The sequence below is a fragment of the Arachis hypogaea genome, chromosome 17 (genome assembly GCF_003086295.3).
Source record: "Arachis hypogaea cultivar Tifrunner chromosome 17, arahy.Tifrunner.gnm2.J5K5, whole genome shotgun sequence".
In the NCBI taxonomy this organism is placed as follows: Eukaryota; Viridiplantae; Streptophyta; class Magnoliopsida; order Fabales; family Fabaceae; genus Arachis; species Arachis hypogaea.
In genome coordinates this window covers 53,877,427-53,887,804 of record NC_092052.1, presented here as the reverse complement: position 1 = coordinate 53,887,804, position 10,378 = coordinate 53,877,427, and the positions used below count along the sequence as shown (strand labels likewise).

The 10,378-nt window shown below is 35.9% G+C and overlaps 1 non-coding gene across 1 annotated transcript; it reads right to left on the bottom strand.

Moving 5' to 3' along the window:
* Positions 1-9,868: 9,868 nt before the first annotated feature.
* LOC112768029 (small nucleolar RNA R71) lies at positions 9,869-9,976 on the bottom strand. Its single transcript, XR_003185468.1, has one exon. It is a non-coding gene; the product is annotated as a small nucleolar RNA R71 (small nucleolar RNA).
* Between the last annotated feature and the right edge of the window lie 402 nt (positions 9,977-10,378).

Sequence of the window (10,378 nt, the reverse complement as noted above, 5' to 3'; positions counted from 1 at the left end):
CTTGGCAAGGTATGAAAATTCGGAAGTCCTATCCTAGTTATTCTTATGAGAATTGAATTTAATCCCACTTAGTTAACCTTTACTAAAGCAAGGGAAAGTCAAGTGAACTAATTAGTTAGATCCCCAAGTCCTAGCCAACTCCTAAGGAAAGACTAGAGTTAGTGGGATTCCAGTCAATTAGCAGACATAACAATCAATCACGATAAGGTTGATAACTCAAGAGCCTCCAGTTAATCAATTAAAGCCACGAATACAAAAAGCTAAATAAGAATCATAAATCTGAAATACCTCAATTTATATTAAATAAAAAAAAATCAAGTCTGACATTGGAAAGTTCATAAGGCAAATTGGAAAAGAAGAGAATCAATAAGAAAAATAAGTAAATCAAAGTACCAGAATAAATAAAAGTAGAAGAGAAACTAAATTAAAAGAACATTGAACCTGTGATGAAGAAGAAATAATCCTAAATCCTAAAACTAAATCCTAAGAGAGAGGAGAGAACCTCTCTCTCTAAAAACTACATCTAATCCTAAAATTATGAATTATGAAAGCATGATCCTTATAAATGAATGGATTCCTCCACTTTATAGACTCTATTCTGTATTTTCTGGGCCGAAAACTGGGTCAAAAACAGCCCAGAAATCGCTGGAGAAGAAATCTGCCACGCTGATTTTCGTCACTGCGATGCATCCGCGTGGAGCACGCGTTCGCGTCACTTATCATTAGGGCAACTCTGGTATATTATATATCAAATCAAAGCCCCGGACGTTAGCTTTCCAAAGCAACTGGAACCGCATCGTTTGGACCTCTGTAGCTCAAGTTATGACCGTTTTAGTGCAAGAGGGTTAGGCTGACAGCTTTGCAATTCCTTCAACTTCTTGTATTCCTTCCACTTTTGCATGCTTCCTTTCCATCCTCCATGCCATTCCTGCCCTGTAATCTCTGAAAACACTTAACACACATATCAAGGCATCGAATGGTAATAAGAGAAGATTAAACATATCAAAATTAAGACCAAAGAAGCATGTTTTCAATCATAGCATAAGATTAGGAAGGAAAACGTAAACTCATGCAAATCATATGAATAAGTGGGTAAAGAATTGATAAAAACCACTCAAATGAGCACAAGATAAACCATAAAATAGTAGTTTATCAACCTGCTTTTTGGCCCATCTCGCGTACGCATACATAGGGCCGCGTACGCATGAGGGCCTGGCAGAGACGCACGCTTGCGTATAGGGGTTCTCGCGTACGCGTGCCATCCCAGAATTGCTAAATTCTTTAAAGTTGCAGAAATCAATTTTAAACACCAAACTTTAAACATTCATAATTTCCTCTACAAAAATCCATTTCCATCAAACTTTATATCAATTTAAAGCTCTTTAAATCATTTTTAATTTAAAACAATTTCCAACAAATTTCAAAATTTGAGGCTAAAGTTATGATCCGCCAAAGTTCACAAAAAATCAAGTGTTACTAAAAAATATCAAAGTTCCCAAATTTCCAAATTTCATAACCAAAACATACCTATTTTCATCACAAACACGACCACATTCTATACTTTACCATTCCATTGTACTTTCATCACTTCCAAAGCTAATTCACTCAACATTTTCACCATAATTCAACATTAATCCATAATTTCAATTCAATATTTTCATACCAATAATTTACACAATCTAATTCCTCATATACACCCTTCATCAATTTACAAAATCATCACATCACAATCATTATATCACAATTATCATCCACACATTCAATACTCATTTCATCATCTACATTCATTAAACAACATCAATAATTCCCATTATATTCATCAAAATCATCATACATCATCAATCTAATAATTTTTAACAACCAATTCAATCATATTCTAAGGTCCACTAGCCTAAGTGTCCAGAAACATTACATATTACATAAAGGAAACCAAAACCATACCTTGGCCGATTCCCAAAATGCACCAAACACCAAAACAAAGCCACCAAGCTTGATCCAAAAGCCTCAAACCAACTCCAACAAACACCAAAACTCTATTTGACATCACATAACATATAAACATCAAACCTAGGGTTCGCAAAAAACAACTAAACACAAGGGTTTAGTAGACCTTACCTTATCCAATAAGATTAGGGGCAAAACCCAACAATATTCCAATGCTAGATCACCCCAACAACACCTATCTAGAAATGATGAGTTCGACAAGAGCTTCGCATCGCCATAAACGGCTTGTTAATTGGAGATTTGGATCAAAAGTTTTGGAACTTTGAAGGAGGAGGTGAATAGTGAAACCATAATCACCCCTCTTCTCTCTTCTCACCGCCCCTCTCTTTCTTGTTTTTGAAAAAATGAGGCCAAATGGTCTCATAACTCACTTATATATGTTGGGCTTGGACCCAACTTAGGCCCGGTCCAACCCGTTAGTAATTTTGGCCCGTTTGTCCCAACATTAGAATTTGTGCCCGATTTTCAATTCTAAATTATTTTTGTCCTTTCAAAACCAATAAATTCAATTTTCAAAATCTTATTTTTCTCAATACGTGGTACCGGTTAGACTAGAGCCGGTACTGCTGGCTTAAGTGCCGGTACGCGTTTTTACAAAAACCTTTCATAAAAGATACATTTTCCCACTCAGAAAAATCTATTGAATTCGAATTTCACCTTTATATTTTAAAATTAAGATATCTAATTTTTTAAACTGATTCTGGGCAGTTAAAAATGATTATTTTATTAAAGCATTTATTCCGGTTCTCACAGTTAATTTAGGATCTCTGTGTATTTCTATGGATTAAGACTATTACTCTTCTATTTTAATTAATCTACTGATTCAGTTTCAAGGATTACTTTCGTTTTTAATTTTATGAATTTGGATGGAATGAGAGTATAACCCTTATTCTAGATGCGTTCTTGTGACCCTTGGGAGAAGTCTCTCACCTGAACATAGCTTGAAAGTAAATTCCTCCTAAATTGATAATTAGTTGAACAAATCTGGATACGTGACATATAACCCATTTAGCTTTGGCTAATTAGGGTTTTTGTGGCCATAAACTATATTTGAGCTTAACCTTTTAATCAGAATCAAGTGACTAGAAGATTGGCGGTTGATGAAGGTTAGAGGAGACTAAATCACTAAGTGATTTGGGTCTAGTTAATTACAGTTTTACATGAAATGAATCTTGCATGATTAAAATAGTTGGTAAGAAAACTTAATTTGGAAAACTAAATATCTCTAATACCTTAATTATTTTTCTTATTGATTTCTACACCAAATACATTGTTACTTTTTTTACTCTTGATTTATTGTTCAATGCTTTTAAAAACCCAGATAATCAACTTTTCTGTTTGCCTGACTAAGCCAATCAGTTGACCATTGTTGCTCAGTTCCTCAGTCCTCGTGGGATCGACCCTCACTTACCTGAGGTATTACTTGGACGACCCGGTGCACTTACCAGGTCAGTTGTGGATATTCTAAATCTGCACCATTAGACAGAATTCATCAGATAGGCAACCAAAACACTTAAGCACACCCTAAAAATGGAAAAAAAATTCAGTATGATGCATGCTTGTCCTACTGGCCATGAGCTCACGTGTCGGTTACATTGCCAGAACGTGACACATCCAGTAGCTATCCCGGACATTTTTTCTCTAAGGTTTCTTGCATATTTGTACACTATATGTCTCGCAGGATTGAGTGTCTTGTACACATCACAGGCAGAATTTCCTATATACTCACAGGGTGAGTTCTCTGTACACCTCTCCATCAAAGAGACCCTCGCAGGATTGAGTGCCCTGTGCTCCTTGCCGGGTTGAGTGCCCTGTGCACCTCGCAGGGTGAGTACCTTGTATATCTCCATCAAAAACCCATTTTTCACTAAATCAAAAGTCCTGAATCAATCTTCAATACCACTTCAAGTTTAAACATTTGAATTCAATAGCTTTCAAAAACCACTAAACTACTTTCAAAGCTTTTTTCCAAGGATCCAAAATATAATTCTTTTTGAGACCCAAAAATCATCCTTTTTACAAACCAAAATCTTAATTGAAACCATATAGTCATTTTGATTTTAAATAATTTTTGCAAAGTCACAAAAATGCTCTAAAAACGAAGTCTTTTTCATGGTTCTTAAAAATCAAATAAAACTCTTTTTCAGTCAACCAAGTTTTCAAAACAATCACGAACTTCATTTACTCTTAAATACCCGTTTTCTTAATTAACCAAACTAAAGTAAATAAATTCTGATTTTCTACATTATTTAATTTAATCCAAACTTATGAAATTTTTGGCAACACCTCCCCTAAAATTCGGACTTTGCCATCCTTCTCGGGTCCCATCCAAACCATTTCTCAACCCTTCCAACGGGTTCAAAACTAAATTATTTCCTAATAAAACACAATTCAAATTTCCAAATATCAAACCATTTTTTATGTCAAAGGATTTCGAAATCAAAACAATTTCAATAACGAATCATTTTTCAATAATACAAGAAAACCAATTCACCCACCACTAATTTAATAAAATCAATCAATAAATCAAAATTCTCAATAACTCCAACCCAATCAAATACTCATTATATCTCATTTCCACAATAAATACAGTGACACTTCAACAACAACAACCAATTAAACATTCCAAATCAATTGGTAAATCAATTAAACAAAAAATTATATTAATAAAAAATAACCTATTTCAATCCATAAGACTCATGTAATCATAATTATAAATATTGTTATTGATATCGACTGGTAGCAATTCTTCAAAGTAAAATGAGATTAAGAAAATGTCCCTTGCAACATCCCATATTTTTGAAACTTAATTATTATTAATTTATTTTAAATTATGATTTATTTACTAAATTGAACTCATTATTTTTGGAAAGTATTTTATTAAAAGTAATTAAATTAATTTTTTAACTATTTGATTTCAATTAAATTCAGATTCTTATATATATTTTTCTCATGATGAAATATTTTACATAATTGAAATTACAATTTTAGTAATTTATAAGTAATAAAAATTTATATATAAATTTTAATTTAAAAAAATAGAGTTTCGTTAATAATATTATTATCGAGCTCAATATCTGCCGATATAAGTAAATATGTGTGATCCGTTCTCATAAGATGAAAAAGTTTTAATCTTTAGTAAAACTGTAGACAGACTAACACGTAAAGACTCAATATTTAAATAGATAATAAAAGAATTTGGTAGAAACGCCTTACTACAATCATGACGTGCTAGAAGTTGGGTTGTTACACCCCTACCTCGATCGCGACTCACTACGCGACAAAACTCCTTTTTCTCTCGGACCGCAATAGCGGCAGCCACAACCACAGTTCCATAACGCTTCTGCAACAACAACCATAACTCCAATCACAACATGCTAGCACCGATACTCAACCCTATGGCAATAACACCGCAAAAACCTCAGCCACATATAACAGAAACTGGTATCTCAAGGGTTTCGGAAAGAAATTACTTATTAAATTTAGAAAGTAACATAGGAATAAAATGATAGTAGCCATGGCAGCAACAGCCACAGCGGAGCATCAACAGCGGATGTTCTGCATAGCGGCGACAACAGCAAGACGCATCTCCTCCTTCCTCTCCTTAGCAGCCGCGACGTTCAAGGATAGCTCCTCCAGCTCGTCTGGGTTCCAGGCCCGCGTCTTCTCTCTCTCGTCTGGCTCAATGGTGATGGCCCAACTGGCGTTAATGATAGTGGCTTCTTCGATGGTGGCGACAAAACGCGGTGATGGCGAGGTGTGGCGGCTCCTTCTCACGTGTCTTCCTTCTCCGCGACAACAACACTCCTCGTGGCACCATGGACGGTGATAAAACAGCAGCAACGGCGTATGGCTATGGTAGTGTGAGCTCTCTCTCTCTCTCTCTTTCTCTTTCTCTCACGACCCCCTCCATGAGGGCGACGGTGGCATAAGGATGCGGCAACGGCAAGCCAGCAACCTCTCACTCCTTTTTCTCTTTTTCTCTCTTTCTCTCTTCCTTTCCATTGCTTGTGTGTGTTGTGCGTTGAAGGGGGGTTGGCAGCTGCGAAAAAATGTTAGTGTTAGGGTTGTGTGTGTTGAGTTTTAAGGTTAGGGTTTGTTTTGGGTAAAAAGGAATAATAGTGGTTTAGTAATTTTAATAAAATTTGGAGTAATATAATTGAAAACCAATTTATCCAACAATAATTATAAATAAAAATACTATTATTTTCAAATAAATACTTTAATTAAAGAATTAAAGATAGAGTTATGCTACACATACAAGCTATTTGGGATTACAAGTTTTACAAGTTGGGCCAAGTCCAACAAAACACACGCGCGTATACTCCTCCCACTCGAGCGTAAAGACACTCACATTACTCAACCGTTTCCAAAGCGCACTATTCAGTACTCATCATTATGAAAGACTCTTCTTCTTCTTCTTCTTTGTCAATCAAAACCACAACCCTCCAGATTCAAACCACATTCGAAACCAACACCCACTCTGAAGAAACTGTCAAATTCCTCACCAAAAGTAGGCGAAATCAACAAGAAAACTTCCAAATCTCCATCAAAAAATACCAAAAAGAAAGAAGAAACATTATTCAAGGTACTGTTTGACTGTTCTATTAGGATTTGAGATTTCTGTTTCTGATTTCGAATGCGAACCATTATATCATCGTATTTCTCTCTGTGTTTCACTGTTCTTGGTTTACATTTGATATTACTGTTCTCATGAAATTGTCCAAGTCATTTACGCTGTTTTACGTACTTCGAGTGAATAGTTTAACGTCTAGTTTCATCTGTTTTTGTGCATATTTTGTGCATGTTTGCATGTTTTTGAAGTGAGTTTGTATAGATATAAACTCTGTACTGTATTTCAAGTGAAATCATTTTTGGTGTATGTGACTGATTTTTGGGTGTATATATCACAGTTGCAATGTGACTGGTGCTTATAGTGCCATTTTGAGCTTAAATATCATTCTAAAGTAATATAATGTCATGGAATTCAAAAAAATAGAGTTGTATGAAACTGATATATATATTAAAAGTATTGAAGTGTAACTGGAGCTGTTGTACTTGTGCTTGACCTTGTAGTCTCAATGTACGCATGTTTGGTTGACTTGAATATCATTTTGAACTCATTTAAATTCGTGTAATAAAAAAATAATAAATGTGTATAAGACTGGATTTGGGTGTATGAGGCTGGATTTTGGGTGTACGTGGCTGGTATTTGGGTGTATGTGTCTGTTACTTGCCCCGTATTTTTATCTATTGACAGTATTTCTTATTCCTTATAGAAAAAATGACAACCAAGACCCAATTATTCCTAATGTAAATATAGGTTATTTAAATGACTCTCATTTTGCTTTGTTTACAACAAACCAAAGACTTGAAATGTGCCACGAGATTATTGAATGAAAAGTTTGAAAAGATGAGCGAACTAAAGAAAGCCATCGTTCGCGAATTGGGATTTGGTGGCCTCATGCACATCCTGCCAATGAATGTGCCACACAAACTATTAAAGAAGTTGGCTAACTCCTTTAATTTGGACAATAACAAACTGGACACAGGCTATGGTTTGTTTAAAGTTAAACCCAAAAAAATAGTGACTGCTTTAAGACTCAATGCATCAGGTAACTGATTACAAAAAACCTCTGATAAACTATTATTTTATGATTTATATTGTGTTTAATTGTGTGGTTTTATCAAATCTTTACCCATTTATTCATATGATTAACATGTATTTAAAACTCCTTCCCAAAATCACTCCATGGTTGAAAACTTGCTTCCTAGAGACTTTTAATTGCTGTTTTAATTCTCCTTTATCCCATTCGATGCCGTGATCCGTATGTTAAGTGTTTCAGGCTTCATAGGGCATGAATGACTTGGAAATTAGAGAGGAGGCTTGCAAAAATGGAAGGAACACAAGAAACTAAGGAGATGACCAGCGAGCAATGACGCGAGCGCATGGCCCACGCGAACGCGCGAAATGGAGAATTTGCAGCGATGCAAACGCGTGCCTGCCGTAAATGCATGGATTGGAGTCTGCACAAATGATGGGAACGCGTGAACCACGTGAACGCGTGACAAGGAAAATTGCTGAATGACGCGAACGCATGGACGACATGTACGCGTGACCTGCGCGATCTGCAAAAATAACAGAATACGCTGGGGGCGATTTCGGGCCGCATTTTGACCCAGTTTTCTGCACAGAAATACAGACTAAACCTAGGGAACATGCTGATACTCAACACGCATCCACACACATTCAGATTCATCACATTAGGATTACGTCAGTTTTAGATGAGTTTTTAGATTTGCATTACATTGATAGTTTATGTTTTTGCTTGGATTTTTGGATGTTGAGAGTCCTTACCTCCGTTGAAGACATTACTTTTGTTTGTTTCCTTACTCCCTTACTTTCAATTAGTTACTCATTGACTCTGTTCAGATAATTATGTTGCATTTTGAATTTATTAATATATAGAGTTATTCTTATTTTAATTAATTTTAATTCTCTATTCTATTTTATTTAGTTATGTCTTCTCATATTTTTATGATTATTAATTTCATGTCAATGGAGTAGAATTTCTACTTGACATGGGGGTTGATTAAGAGGAGATACTTGAGTTGGAATGCTCAAGTGCTTGGTTGAATTGGATGTTGTTAGCTAATTCCACACCTACTAGCACTAGACCTCCCTAAGGGAGAGGACTAGGATTTGAGGGTAAGAGTTAGTTTAATCACCATACTTTTCCTTATTTAGTAAGGGATAACCGAGTGAGAACAACACCCATTTTACACTACACTTGAGAAGATTCCAACAAGGATAAAAATTCCATTTAATTATTCCCCTAGTCAAGGCCTTTTATTTAGAGTATCAATAATTATTCTTAGTTTATTTTTATTGATTTAATTTTTAATCATTTTAATTACTCGTTATCAAAACTTAATTTTTTTCTAAAAACCCTTATTTAATAAAATAGCACTCTTTCCTGAATCTCGTTGGGAGACGACCTGGGACTCATACTCCCAGTATTTTATTTCTAAAATTTGTGACAACCCTTTTTAAATTGGTGAGGCAGATCTTAGCCGGTTAAGAGCTATACGTGCAACGCTGTCCTCTTAATTGAAATCTCTAAATTGGTTAACTTCTGCCACGCATCAATTTTGGTGCCGTTGCTGAGGAGTTGCAATAGTGTGCTAAATTATTAATTGGTGTATATATTTTATTTTTATTTGCATATTTTATTTTTACTTCTGTTACCATGAGCTATTTGTTTTTCTCAATGAATGACGCGTTTATTGCCTGATCCAACTTTAGTCCCATTTGATCCTAAAATTGAAAGAACTCCTTCACATATTAGACGAACTCGACGTCGGTTAGCCTCCGAGGGTGGTGAAGTGATTATTATCGATTCTCCAGTCTCATCTGAGGGCGAATCTGAACCGCCATCTGAGAGCAAAATAAGCTCCTTTACTACCGATTCAGTTGATTCACGTGCATATACCATGGCAAAACTAAAAGAATTACCCTCCAGGAAGCTGGAACCCCAGATTTTACACTACAGCCGTATCAAGTGCATCATCCGACTGTAGTTGCAGATTTTGAACTAAAAACCGCACTGATCAACTTGATGCCCAAGTTTCATGGCTTACCTGCTCAAGAGCCTATCAAGCACCTTAGGGATTTCCAGACAGCCTGTTCTACTGTTAGGCGTCATGGTGCAGATAAAACTTCTATTCTGTTAACCACTTTTCCATTTTTTCTTGAGAGAAAGGCAAGAGAGTAGTACTACTCCCAACCTGAAGCAACTGTTACCAACTGGGATATACTCAGGAGAGAATTTTCGGAAAATACTTCCCAGCTGAAGTCACAGATAGACTAAGAAAAGAGATCTCCTGCATTGTTCAAGGTGAATCAGAGACTCTCTATGAATATTGGGAGCACTTCAACAATCTCCTTGACGCATGTCCCCATCACATGATTAGTAAACTAGTATTGATCAGCTACTTCACTCAAGGCATAAACCCCCATGATAAGACTACACTGGAAGGTGCCAGTAATGGTTCTCTAAAAAAGTACAAAACCGCAGATGAAGCATGGCAACTGATCAGCGACTTAGCTGAGTCCACTAGGAATCATAGACAAAGGCGCAACCATCCTAAAGCTTATGCAGAGATTTTCTCTAGCAAAGAGACTACTGCTCTTACCCAGAGTATATGTGAAATGACGAACCTACTGAAGCAGATGCAGTTAAATCAACAGCAGGCACAACAAGCTCAGCCTTCACCACAACCAAGCCAACAGTTAGTTCCACAAAGAGTATGTGGGATCTGTGCTGATTATAGTTATTATACTGATGAATCTCCGCAGCTCTAGGAAGACAAC